The following is a 12,075-nucleotide window of genomic DNA, read 5'->3' as shown; positions in this document are numbered from 1 at the left end:
GGGCTTATGGTGGTGAAAGATGTATGGTGTATGATGGTGTAAAAGGTCTCCACCATAGACTTGGATTATATTAGCTTTGCAATAAAATCAAAGAAGCCATTTTTCCGACACGACATCTTGGCCGACTGCTTGTATTTAGAGTCTGTATTTGGAGAATTATGCAAATTTGACTTTCAGTGAACCATTACCAGATCATGCAACTATTCCCCCAACACCTGTGTACTGAAAAGTCGCTGCCACAAGGCCTGGTCTGCGTCTTCTGTAAAAAAAGAAATTCACACGAAATGTTTCTCGGATGGTTGGTAGGCCTACAATGACAAGTAATGAATGTGTTAACTGACAAGGAAAATACATTTGTTTACTTGGTCTCCTTTAAGGGCTTAATGAGTCCTTTGACAGGGAGCAGGTGTGATGATGATTATCAGCCAGTTCCAGGCCAGTGCCAGCCAGGGCTGGCTTGGAACAGTCAGGGACACGCCTGATCCTCACTGACAAAAATGATGTAACAAGTCTTCGGCACAAGCCATGAGAGAACATGAAAGCCGAAAGACTGCACAGCAAACCTTAGAGGCAAAGGACTAATACGTGTCGTGCCGAAGCGAGCGCTCGCCTGTGCCGTCCTACAGAACAGGGTGTGCTACAAACGGAGTGGAAGAACAGGATGAGAGAAGGCATGGTAGGCAGCTCGAAGAGGGAGCCTAAGAAGTCCCTCCCCTTGAAGGGAAGAGACCTTGGTAAGCAGAAGATAAAGCTGTCAGACACATCGCTGCCCATTGCAGAATTTGTCCGTTCACTGAGCCGATCCGAAGTGTCATAGTCCTAGACCACGTTTCAGGGAATGTGCATGGGTGGATCGTTTTTGGGACAGGATTATAGGCCATATAGGGAAACACCCACATATAATGCAGGCCTAATAGTAATATTACAAGCCCAGGCAGTTTTGGCCCCGTCCATGTGGCAAGCCAAAGCTCTTAACATACTTTCACAGTGCCTAATTGCTTTGCCTCGTGACTTCCTCTGTCTAATCACATGATTTTGATTTGATCTGATGAATCACATCCCGATCTAATGTATTTCTTTTGCTTTGCTGAGCTTAGGGCTCATAACAATGATGCCTTTTGCTGACATGCTCTCATTCCTTCTCCACACACCCCCCTCCCCCCTACAACCGACACTCAATTATCATTAATATGAAGAAGCGTGTGAAAAGCCCTGAGGAATCCTTCAGCTCAGCTCCAATTCTAAGGAATCCTTGAACTCATAGTTTCTATTTAAATTTCCTTTTTATTTGTCTGTGCACTCCAACATCATTGTTTATGCCCAGCCGCATATATGTTTAAAAAATGAAGTGGAAATTGCTCCATAGAAAACGTGACATGCCTACAGAAAATGCTGATGTGGGAGAGACGATGCGGGTGGTCAAAATTCATAAACATTAAATAAAAAGGTGTCAAAAACATAATTTTTTATATTCTTTACCATAAAAATACCCTGTAAATATGCGGTCGAGTCGCCAGGTAATGTAATCCATAGTTACAGTAATATAAGGTTTGTAGGACTATAAGGTTTGTCTACATTAATGACATTGTACTGTACTATTTTAATGGAGTATAATTCTGGATTGTAAGAATATTCAGAGTTATGCAGCAAAATTAAGTGTTTACTAAAGGATTTATTAATAACTGTTATATATGGATTAGAAACATTTAACCTCTCCATCTAACAAGCAAATCAGAATCAGGCCGGAGCTCTAACTGCTGAGCCCCAAACAAACAGACTGTGACACTAAGAGAGAAAAATACACTAAACAATATAAAGAATAAAGCATAATAAGTTAATAAAACATAATCATCCATATGAATGTATGAATGAGTGCACTTAATAATCAGATCATAATCACTTGTCTGCTGTCTGCAGGTATCTGACGATTACGAAATCCGAAATCCGAAAAGCTCAGTAGTCAGATTTCTCGCATCCGGCTACTACTTGCATGTTAAAACCCTGCTGAAAAATCCAACTCAAGCTGGTGACTTTCAGATGTTTCATTAGCTGTCTGAACTACAAAGCCAATTAAGCTTGTTGATCATCTTAGCTTTTGCTTAGCTCTTAGTTGGACTGTTAAGCTGACCAAGTTGGTGATAATGGTTGACTATTGTTTGGTAAAGCTGGTTGTGGTGGATCAGCATGGCCAGGTTGGTCATTCTGGTTAACCAGCTTGGTCATACCAATGACGTTTTGCAGTCATTGGGTCATAAATGTTGACTAGCTTGGACCAGCTAAACCATCAAACTTAAACCCTGTGCTGCTCAGGCTGTTTTGTGTTTGGCTGGGAAATTATAGAAATGATAGCATACTCAAAACTGATACACAGCATTGTTTCTTATTTCTAACAAAATATTTAGGAGGAAAGAAAACACCCATCTCATTCGGATCTCTGTCGGCACAGGATAGGCATAGTTATACATCTCACTTAGAACGGGTGGGTTTACAGGAAGGAGCCATACTGGAGGAAATGGGGAGTCAGGCCTGATACGGTGGGCCATTTGTCAACGAGTCCTGTGATGATTGCAGATATCTGATTACTCAAGATGATAATGGAGCAAGGCCTTGGCCTCTAACACAACACTGGTAAGTATTGGTTTGTATGTTGCTCTCTCCTTTAAACTAGCCATTGTTTGGCTTCTCTCCTTCACAGTAAAAATTGCATTGCAGTAGTTATACCACTTTTAATATTGCAACGCTGGCAGTAATCCAATGTCTATTTTAATGACATTACTGGGTCAACTAGATAAAGGTTTATCTTGTATTATTTTTTTTCCTTGACATCCACTTGTGACATGTGTGTCATTTTAAGCACCAAAGTCAATCGTAAATCATTTCTCACGGCCATTTTCCAACTTCTCTTCATCTCCCAGAATTAAAAAGGCCATTTTTCTTTTACTGTGCTTTAAGACGGACATATGCAAATGAGCTCTGTTCTGATTGACTGCCCTGTATTGTACCTCATTCAAAGAGCAGTCCAGGCTAAAATAGTCCTTATAACTCCAGCATGAATGAACAGAGAAAACTGCTGTAGGCTGAATAGGTGGATACACAGTGGCATGGATATACTTTGGGCATCCCTGGTCACAATGTCTGTTTCTGTGAATAGCTAAGCGAATAAAATATTACCTCCCTTCCAAAAGGCATCATATTTCTTTGATATTTTAAGCAATATTACATTTATATTTCCATCCTTTACAGTTTTTTTTTAATAATAAAAAGGCAAAGGGCCTGAATTTGGCAAATATCACAGCTTGTGAATGTTTTTGTTGAAGATAAGAGTCTTTCAGTTCTTGTTTGGAGGATTTTTACATATTCGTCCTTGCAAAAGGCCTCAATTTCTGTGAGATTCTTGTGCCGTCTTGCAGAAACTGCTCTATTTTGAGCTCTATGCACAGATTTGTGCTGATGTTTAGGGTGACGAACTCTTAGGGCCATGGCAAACCCTCAGCTTGCACCTCTTAAAGTAGTCCATTGTGGATTTCGGGGCGTGTAGGATCATTATCCTGCTATAGGAGCCATCCTCTTTTCATCTCCAGCTTTCGTACAGATGGTGTGATGTTTGCTTCCAGGATCTGCTGGGTTTTAATTGTGTCCGTTCCTCCCTCTACCAGTGAAAAGTCCCCCAAGAACCCTTTTTGTTTAGGATGTACATTGAAAGTTAAACTGTAGTCTAAGTCTCTGGCTCATAGAAAGCAACAACATCAGGCTGGTCAGACGTGCTGGGTCAGCGGTTGGTGTGGAACTGGACGCAAAAAGGAGCAGGACCCTGCACAAACTGCTCTCCATTATGGACGATGATGGACAATCTATCTATCTAATCAAATCCATCTCACTTCAGGAAGCAACAACCTGACTGAAAAGTAGCGTTCGTTACCCTGCGCCCTGTTTATCACCACACTGCCCAGCTCTCCTCTCGTCCTGCAGCGCAGCACTCCTCGCACTGGCCTTGTACGAGTTCACAGCCGGATGTCTGGGGAGATCCACTTGCAAAGTGGACAGAGTGCAGTCTGGAAAAACAAGCGACTCTCATCTCAACGGGAGCAAAAGTCACATTGAAAGGAGAGAACACTTTTCCACCCCTGAGCTTCTGTCCAAGCCATGCAAGCATGCAGGGGCTTTGAGGACACTCTCGGCTGCTGCCTCTACCAAGATTCCTTCTGCCAGCTCTGCTGTGATCTCACCTGGATGTTTCTTTTTTATTTATTTTAAAATGGATTTCTGAGGTCTTACTTTCCATTCAGGTTAATTATACTGACTGTTTCTCTTTTATAGGATTAATTCAGTCCTTTTGATGGTGTCATTTGTTCTTCTAAAATTTCATGTCAGAAGCTCTCAAGAGCTTTTATTTTTTCAGCGGCACTTCAAAGCTCTTGATTCTAGCTGACTGTGAACCGGGGATCAATGTGACTGTCAGCTTTTAAAGGTCACCGGCACAAAAGAGGACTCGTTTGACCTCTGCAGCGCTAAAACAGACGTCAGAATTTGCATGAGTTGTTTTTACTAATGGTGGGATTTCAGATGAACCCGCAAGTTGAATAAAATGCTTTATACTTTGTGGTTCTTCCTCATGACAGTATTACATTTGGCTACTTTGCAAATTGATGCAAACCTGGTATAATGGTGTATGCAAACCAAAGTAAAACCACTGACAGGTGAAGATCTGGTTACAATGGCACCTGTCATTAGGCAGATAGTATACAGTCAGGGTTTATTTTCCCTTTTTTATCCCAAATTGGTACTTTTAACCCAATTAACCCACCCATTTGTAGCTCCCCCTAGCACCAGCAATGCTCCGGACACTTGAAGGGTCAGGACATAACACATGCCTCCTCCGGTACATGCAAAGCCAGCCTCCGCCTCTTTTCGAACTTCCAGCAATGCAGCTTAACCGGGCAACCAATAGGACAGGTCCCAGTTCTGCTGTGCCATCTACCCACCCAGAGAGAGCACAACACAGCTCTCTCAGACACGAGGCGCTGATTTCAAAGCGGCATGGCTAAGGATTTGAACTCGCGACCCTCAGGCCATAGTGGTACCCCATTAGAACCCTTGGAGCCCAGAACGGTTCGTTTTTAAAGTTGATGTTGATAAAAGCAGGAAAAACGGGCGAGCGTACAAATCTGAGCCACTTCGACAAGAGACAAACCGTGACGGCTGGACGACTGGGTCACAATATCTCAGAAACATCAGGCAGGCCTTCAGGAGTGTTCCCAGGATGCAGTCGTCAGTATCTTCCAAAAGTGCTCCAAGGAAGGGCAACCAGTGAGGCAAGGGTCAAGGGCACTCAGTATTCAATGATGCGACCTATGGAGGCCCCACCTCACAACAGCTAATGACTTGGTGCCAGATACCACAGGACGCCTTGAGAGGTCTTGTGGAGTCCATGCCTCGATTGACTAATTGAGCTGTTTTGGTACAAGGAGGGGCCCTACGCATTACTAGGCAGAGTAGGTGGTTTCAATGTTATGGCTGATTGGTGTGTATCAGATCTGCAAAAAAAATATGTACAGCACAGCACAAGAAGAAACCTAACCTGTTCATGAATAATTAACTGGGAAGCATCTTTGACATACACTTGGGGGAAAAAAATAAAAAAAGGCAAGCAGCAGGTATCTATCCAGACAAACCGAGAACAAATCGAAACGCAGAAAGCAAGGCTGGACCAGGCACACAATGAAAAGTCAATAACAAACACCACCAGACATGCTCTTACTTGGTTCCCACAGGGGGAGAGGAAATGCGGAACACCGGGAAACAGCAGAGGAACATTAGAGAAGGTCATATCAAGCAAAACTAGAACATCATGGATGGGAATGTAGCGCAACACGAGCCCCATGGAGACAATTTGTGGATGACCAAAGAGCAAGTGGATTTAAACTAGTATGTCAAGTACGAATAAAGCCAGGGAAGTAATTTATGAGCAGCATGTTAGGTAATTGGCATCTGAGGACTAGCGGCTGACTCTGAGGGTCAAATCCAACCTCTATGCATAGCTAATGAAAGAAATAAGCCATGGGAAGGCAGAGTTAGAAGGATGCAACAATAGAAATATAATAGAAATCAGCAAGCAAATCAAATAAAGACTATTATTCTTATTCTATATTAATCTGCATGAGGGTGGAGGTGGGGGTGGACTTAGGGCTAGACTGCCCCTGATGCCTTTGCTCTTCGTCAGATAGCAAGAAAAAGAGCTCCCGTATCACCAGTATCCTGTTTATTAACTAAATTCATATTTGTGCCATTTCTGTCCTCATTGATCTACTTGTCCTTGCTCTGTTCTGCTCTGCATCCTATGAATAGCAGAACTGTGTCTGCCTATGGCTCTTACTACAAGAGCTTTCACCAATCAAATAGCAACCTCGCTGTTTTGCTCATTTTGCTTATTGTATTGTGTGATGAAACCCAGAAGCCCTCTGTGTCGTATTTGGAGTCTTTATGGTCTTTCTTAAATATACAAAAAATATGTATTTGTATATTTATATACAGTGAGTCCAAGAAGTATTTGATCCCTTGCTGATTTTCTTTGTTTGCCCACTAATAAAGACACTATCCTTCTGCACTTTTAATGGTAGATATATTCTAACATGGAGAGACAGAGTATCAAGACAAAAATCCAGAATATAATTTTAAAGAATATATTTTAATTAATTTGTATTTCAATGAGGAAAATAAGTATTTGATCCCTCTTGCCAAACACACTCAATACTTAGTGGCAAAGCCTTTGTTTGCAAGCACAGCGGTGAGACGTTTGTTGTAGTTAACCACAAGTTTAGCACACACACCAGGGGGAATTTTGGCCCACTCTTCTTTGCAGATCCTCTCTAAATCATGAAGGTTGGTGGGCTGTCGCTTGGCAACTCTGACCTTCAGCTCCCTCCATAGATTTTCGATCGGATTGAGGCCTGGCGACTGGCTGGGCCACTCCATGACCTTAATGTGATTTTTCTTGAGCCAATCCTTTGTTGCCTTTGCTGTATGTTTAGGGTCGTTATCATGTTGGAAGACCCAACCACGGCCCATTTTCAGATCCCTGGCAGAGGGGAGGAGGTTGTCCCTCAGGATTGTGCGGTACATGGCTCCATCCATCTTCCCAGTGATGCGGTGAAGTAGCCCTGTACCCTTGGCAGAGAAACACCCCCAAAACATTATGCTTCCACCTCCATGCTTGACGGTGGGCACAGTGTTCTTGGGGTCATAGGCAGCATTTTTCTTCCTCCACACATGGCGGGTGGAGTTGAGGCCAAAAAGTTCAATTTTGGTCTCGTCTGACCACAAAACCTTCTCCCAATAACTTGGTTCATCTTTCAAATGATCATTGGCATACTTGAGGCGCGCCTCCACATGTGCTCTCTTCAGCAGGGGTACCTTTCGGGCACTGCAGGATGTGAATCCATTGTTGCGCAAAGTGTTGCCAATTGTTTCCTTGCAAACTGTGGTCCCAGCTGCCTTCAGGTCATTTGCTAACTCCTGCCGAGTGGTTGCAGGACGATTTCTGACTGTTCTCAGCATCATTGCCACCCCACGAGGCGAAATCTTCTTTGGAGCACCGGGCCGAGGTCTGTTGATTGTCATGTTATACTCTTTAAACTTTCTGATAATTGCACCAATAGTTGTTACTTTCACATCCAACACCTTACTAATCTTTTTGTAGCCCATTCCAGCTTTGTGAAGGTCAACAATTCTGACTCTGAGGTCCTGTGACAGCTCTTTGGTTTTACCCATGTTGGAGACTTGAAATCTGTGTGATCTGTCTGATTCTGTGGACAGGTGTTTTTCACACAAGTGATTAGTGAGAACAGGTGGCTTCAGGTCAGGTAACAAGTTGATTGGGAGTGTCTAACTGGTCTGTAAAAGCCAGAACTGCTAATGAATACTAAGGGATCAAATACTTATTTCACTCCATGAAATACAAATCAATTAATATATATTCCTTAGATTTATTTTCTGGATTTTCTTTTTAATATTCTGTCTCTCCATGTAAGAATACATCTACCATTAAAAGTATAGAATGATCATGTCTTTATTAGTGGGCCAACGAAGAAAATCAGCAAGGGATCAAATACTTCTTGGACTCACTGTATGTATTGTTTTAGTATTCACTGAAACAATTTACTGATTCAAATATTATAGCATACTACTACTACTACCAGTACTATTACTACTACCACTACTACTACTACTACCACTACTACTACCACTACTACTACTACTACCAGTACTATTACTACTACCACTACTACTACTACTACCACTACTACTACCACTACTACTACTACTACCACTACTACTACCACTACTACTACTACTACCAGTACTATTACTACTACCACTACTACTACTACTACCACTACTACTACCACTACTACTACTACTACCAGTACTATTACTACTACCACTACTACTACTACTACCACTACTACTACCAGTACTATTACTACTACCACTACTACTACTACTACTACTACTACTACTACCAGTACTAAAGGTAAAGGTGCACGTATTTGTCACTGTACAGCGAAATGTGTCCTCCGCATTTAACCCATCTGGTAGTGAACACACACTCACACACACACTCACATGTGTTAGGGGCAGTGAGTACACACACACCCAGAGCGGTGGGCAGCCAACTCCAGCGCCCGGGGAGCAGAGAGGGTAAAGGGACCCAAGGGGCTCAAGGACCCAACAGTGGCAACTTGCCGAGCCCGGGAATCGAACCCACAACCCTGTTATCGATATCCCGGCGCTCTAACCACTGAGCCACACTATTACTGCCCCACTACTATTACTACTACCACTACTACTACTACCAGTACTATTCCTACTACCATTACTACTACCATTACTACTACTACTACCAGTACTATTACTACTACCACTACTACTACCACTACTACTACTACTACTACTAATACCAGTACTATTACTACTACCAGTACTATTACTACTACCACTACTACTACTACTACTACTAATAATAATAATAATACCAGTATTATTACTACTACCACTACTACTACTACTACTACTAATACCAGTACTATTACTACTACCACTACTACTACTACTACTACTACTACCACTACTACTGCTACTACCACTACTACTGCTGCTACTACTATTACTACTACCACTACTACTACTACCACTATTACTACTAGTACTATTACTACTACCACTACTTCTACTACTACCACCACTACTACTATCAGTACTATTACTACTACCACTACTATTACTACTACCACTAGTACTACAACTACTACTACTACTACTACCACTACTACTACTACTACTACCAGTTCTATTACTACTACCACTACTACTACTACCAGTACTATTACTACTACCACTACTACTACTACTACCAGTTCTATTACTACTACCACTACTACTACTACTACCAGTTCTATTACTACTACCACTACTACCACTACTACTACTACTACCAGTTCTATTACTACTACCACTACTACTACTACTACCAGTACTATTACTACTACCACTACTACTACTACTACCAGTTCTATTACTACTACCACTACTACTACTACCAGTACTATTACTACTACCACTACTACTACTACTACAGTTCTATTACTACTACCACTACTACTACTACCACTACTACTACCAGTACTATTACTACTACCACTACTACTACTACCAGTACTACTACCAGTACTATTACTACTACCACTACTACTACTACTACCAGTTCTATTACTACTACCACTACTACTACTACTACCAGTTCTATTACTACTACCACTACTACTACTACCACTACTACTACCAGTTCTATTACTACTACCACTACTACTACTACTACCAGTTCTATTACTACTACCACTACTACTACTACCACTACTACTACCAGTACTATTACTACTACCACTACTACTACCACTACTACTACTACTACCAGTTCTATTACTACTACCACTACTACTACTACCACTACTACTACCAGTACTATTACTACTACCACTACTACTACTACCAGTACTACTACAGTACTATTACTACTACCACTACTACCACCGCTGCCTCTATTGATACTACTACTACTACTATTACTACTATTACTACTACCACCACCACTACCACTACCACTACCACTACTACTACTTCCACTCTCTCGCTCTCACAAACTTAGGTATTTGAAGGATGTCCCAAATCACTTAAACCCATCTTATATAAATGTGGCCTCAATATTCTGTAGCTCCACAATTATAAGAGTTGTAAATATTGTTCTTATTTGGGAAATACCAGTAAACATAGCCACACATAATTCATCTAATTAAGGGAATCAAGTAGGACATAAACAATCATGGCTATTAATATGAATATCACAGCTAACAGATAATCCCATTTGGCCAAAAATGAAGGCTTCACCTGCACTGAGTGAACTGCCTCATTATACTACAGCAGAGAAGCAACAGATGAGGCGTTTGCACTTTGTCTCCATCTGCTGTTGAACATGTCACCCAGAAGTGAACTCTTGCCCCAGGGAAATCTGTGATTAATGTAGGGATGTACCAGGATTTGCCATGTATCTCATATAGGTATGTGTAAAAAAATATATGCATATTGTATATTACAATGGAAAAGGTCACTCCAAATACACAAACTATATCGATGACCTATGGCTACCAAACCCTGATCGAATATTTTGTTTGTTAGCTTTGAACTCTTTAATAAAAACAGGTGCCCTGGAATGGAAAACTGGATTCTGGCATAGTTGAATAATGGGAGCTCAGGGAGTACATGGAAGTGACATATTATGAACCTCAACCACTGTTGTCTCTTCACTGGTATAATAATCCATCATAGCCAAAACTGCTGTAAAACAGGCCAATTTCAAAACCCCCAAAACAGTCCTTACTCATATTCATACCTGGAGAATGTACATAGGCCCAGCTCACCAGCAAAACCCTTGTTTTCCAAGGCTAAGCACAACAGCTACTATGGTAGATTATGGAAACAGGGCAACGGTAAAAGCTAACGCTATGCTGACCAGGGGACATTCCCTTTGAGGAAGATTGGACTGGAGCAAGCACCACTGCGGGTATCCCTGGGCCAGCCGGGAAGAGAGTGACAGTGCTAGGCTAAAAGCTAACCCATCCATACCCAACCACAATATAGTAGGGTCAGCCAGACACCAACGGGTCAGCTCAAGCTCAATAATTACAGAAGGTTCTTGTTACAATGTTAACAGCTAGACTGGGCAAGGCTATGCTATGCAGCCGTGGGCCACCATGGTGACGTAAACCAGCCCACAAGCCTTCTGTAAAAGGAAAGTCAGCATGTTTCATTCTCAGGCAAAATAACAGGTTGTAAATAGGTTCGTAAACACAGCGGACACACTGGTAGAAAATGGAAATGCCAGGCTGACAAGGTGAGGGCAAAATAACAGGGAAGCAAATAGGCTTGCGAAACCACATCTGAGCATTGTTCACCCTAACCAACACCACATACTATTTATACATCAAAGACAACTTCAAACACTCAACAAATGCTTAGATGACAACTTCAAGAACATTAGTGAGGTCAGGATGTCAGATGATCGCCACCCCACCTTATCATCCCCAACTCGGGGTGGAGCACCATCCATCATTCCAGAGGGCACAGTTCTTCCACTGCTCCACATCACCATGCTGGGGGGGCTTTATACCCCTCTAGCCCACACCTGGCATCAGGCAGCATGGTGCCAATAGGTTCATGTTTACCCTATCCTTTAAGTCCTACTCTATTGTCAGTACTTCTCTGTCAGTACGCATTTGCACAGCTCTATCAGCAATGAATGAACTGAAAGTAGCCCTTTATGAGAAGGGGTGTCCACAAACTTTTGGACATATAGTGTGTTCAAACACGACAACTAGCTACGCAGCTGCGACCCTGCCCCCGTTTGAAGAAATTCGATATTTTTCTGCCAAACGACCAATCAGCTTGCGACGTTCAGCACACAACCAATCGCGTCGTGCCGTGGGCGTGTCGACACCGCCCCTTTCCCCCCTGTAGACACGCCTC

Source organism: Salminus brasiliensis, chromosome 25 (genome assembly GCF_030463535.1).
Source record: "Salminus brasiliensis chromosome 25, fSalBra1.hap2, whole genome shotgun sequence".
Classification (NCBI taxonomy): domain Eukaryota; kingdom Metazoa; phylum Chordata; class Actinopteri; order Characiformes; family Bryconidae; genus Salminus; species Salminus brasiliensis.
Note: the sequence above shows the minus strand (reverse complement) of the source record.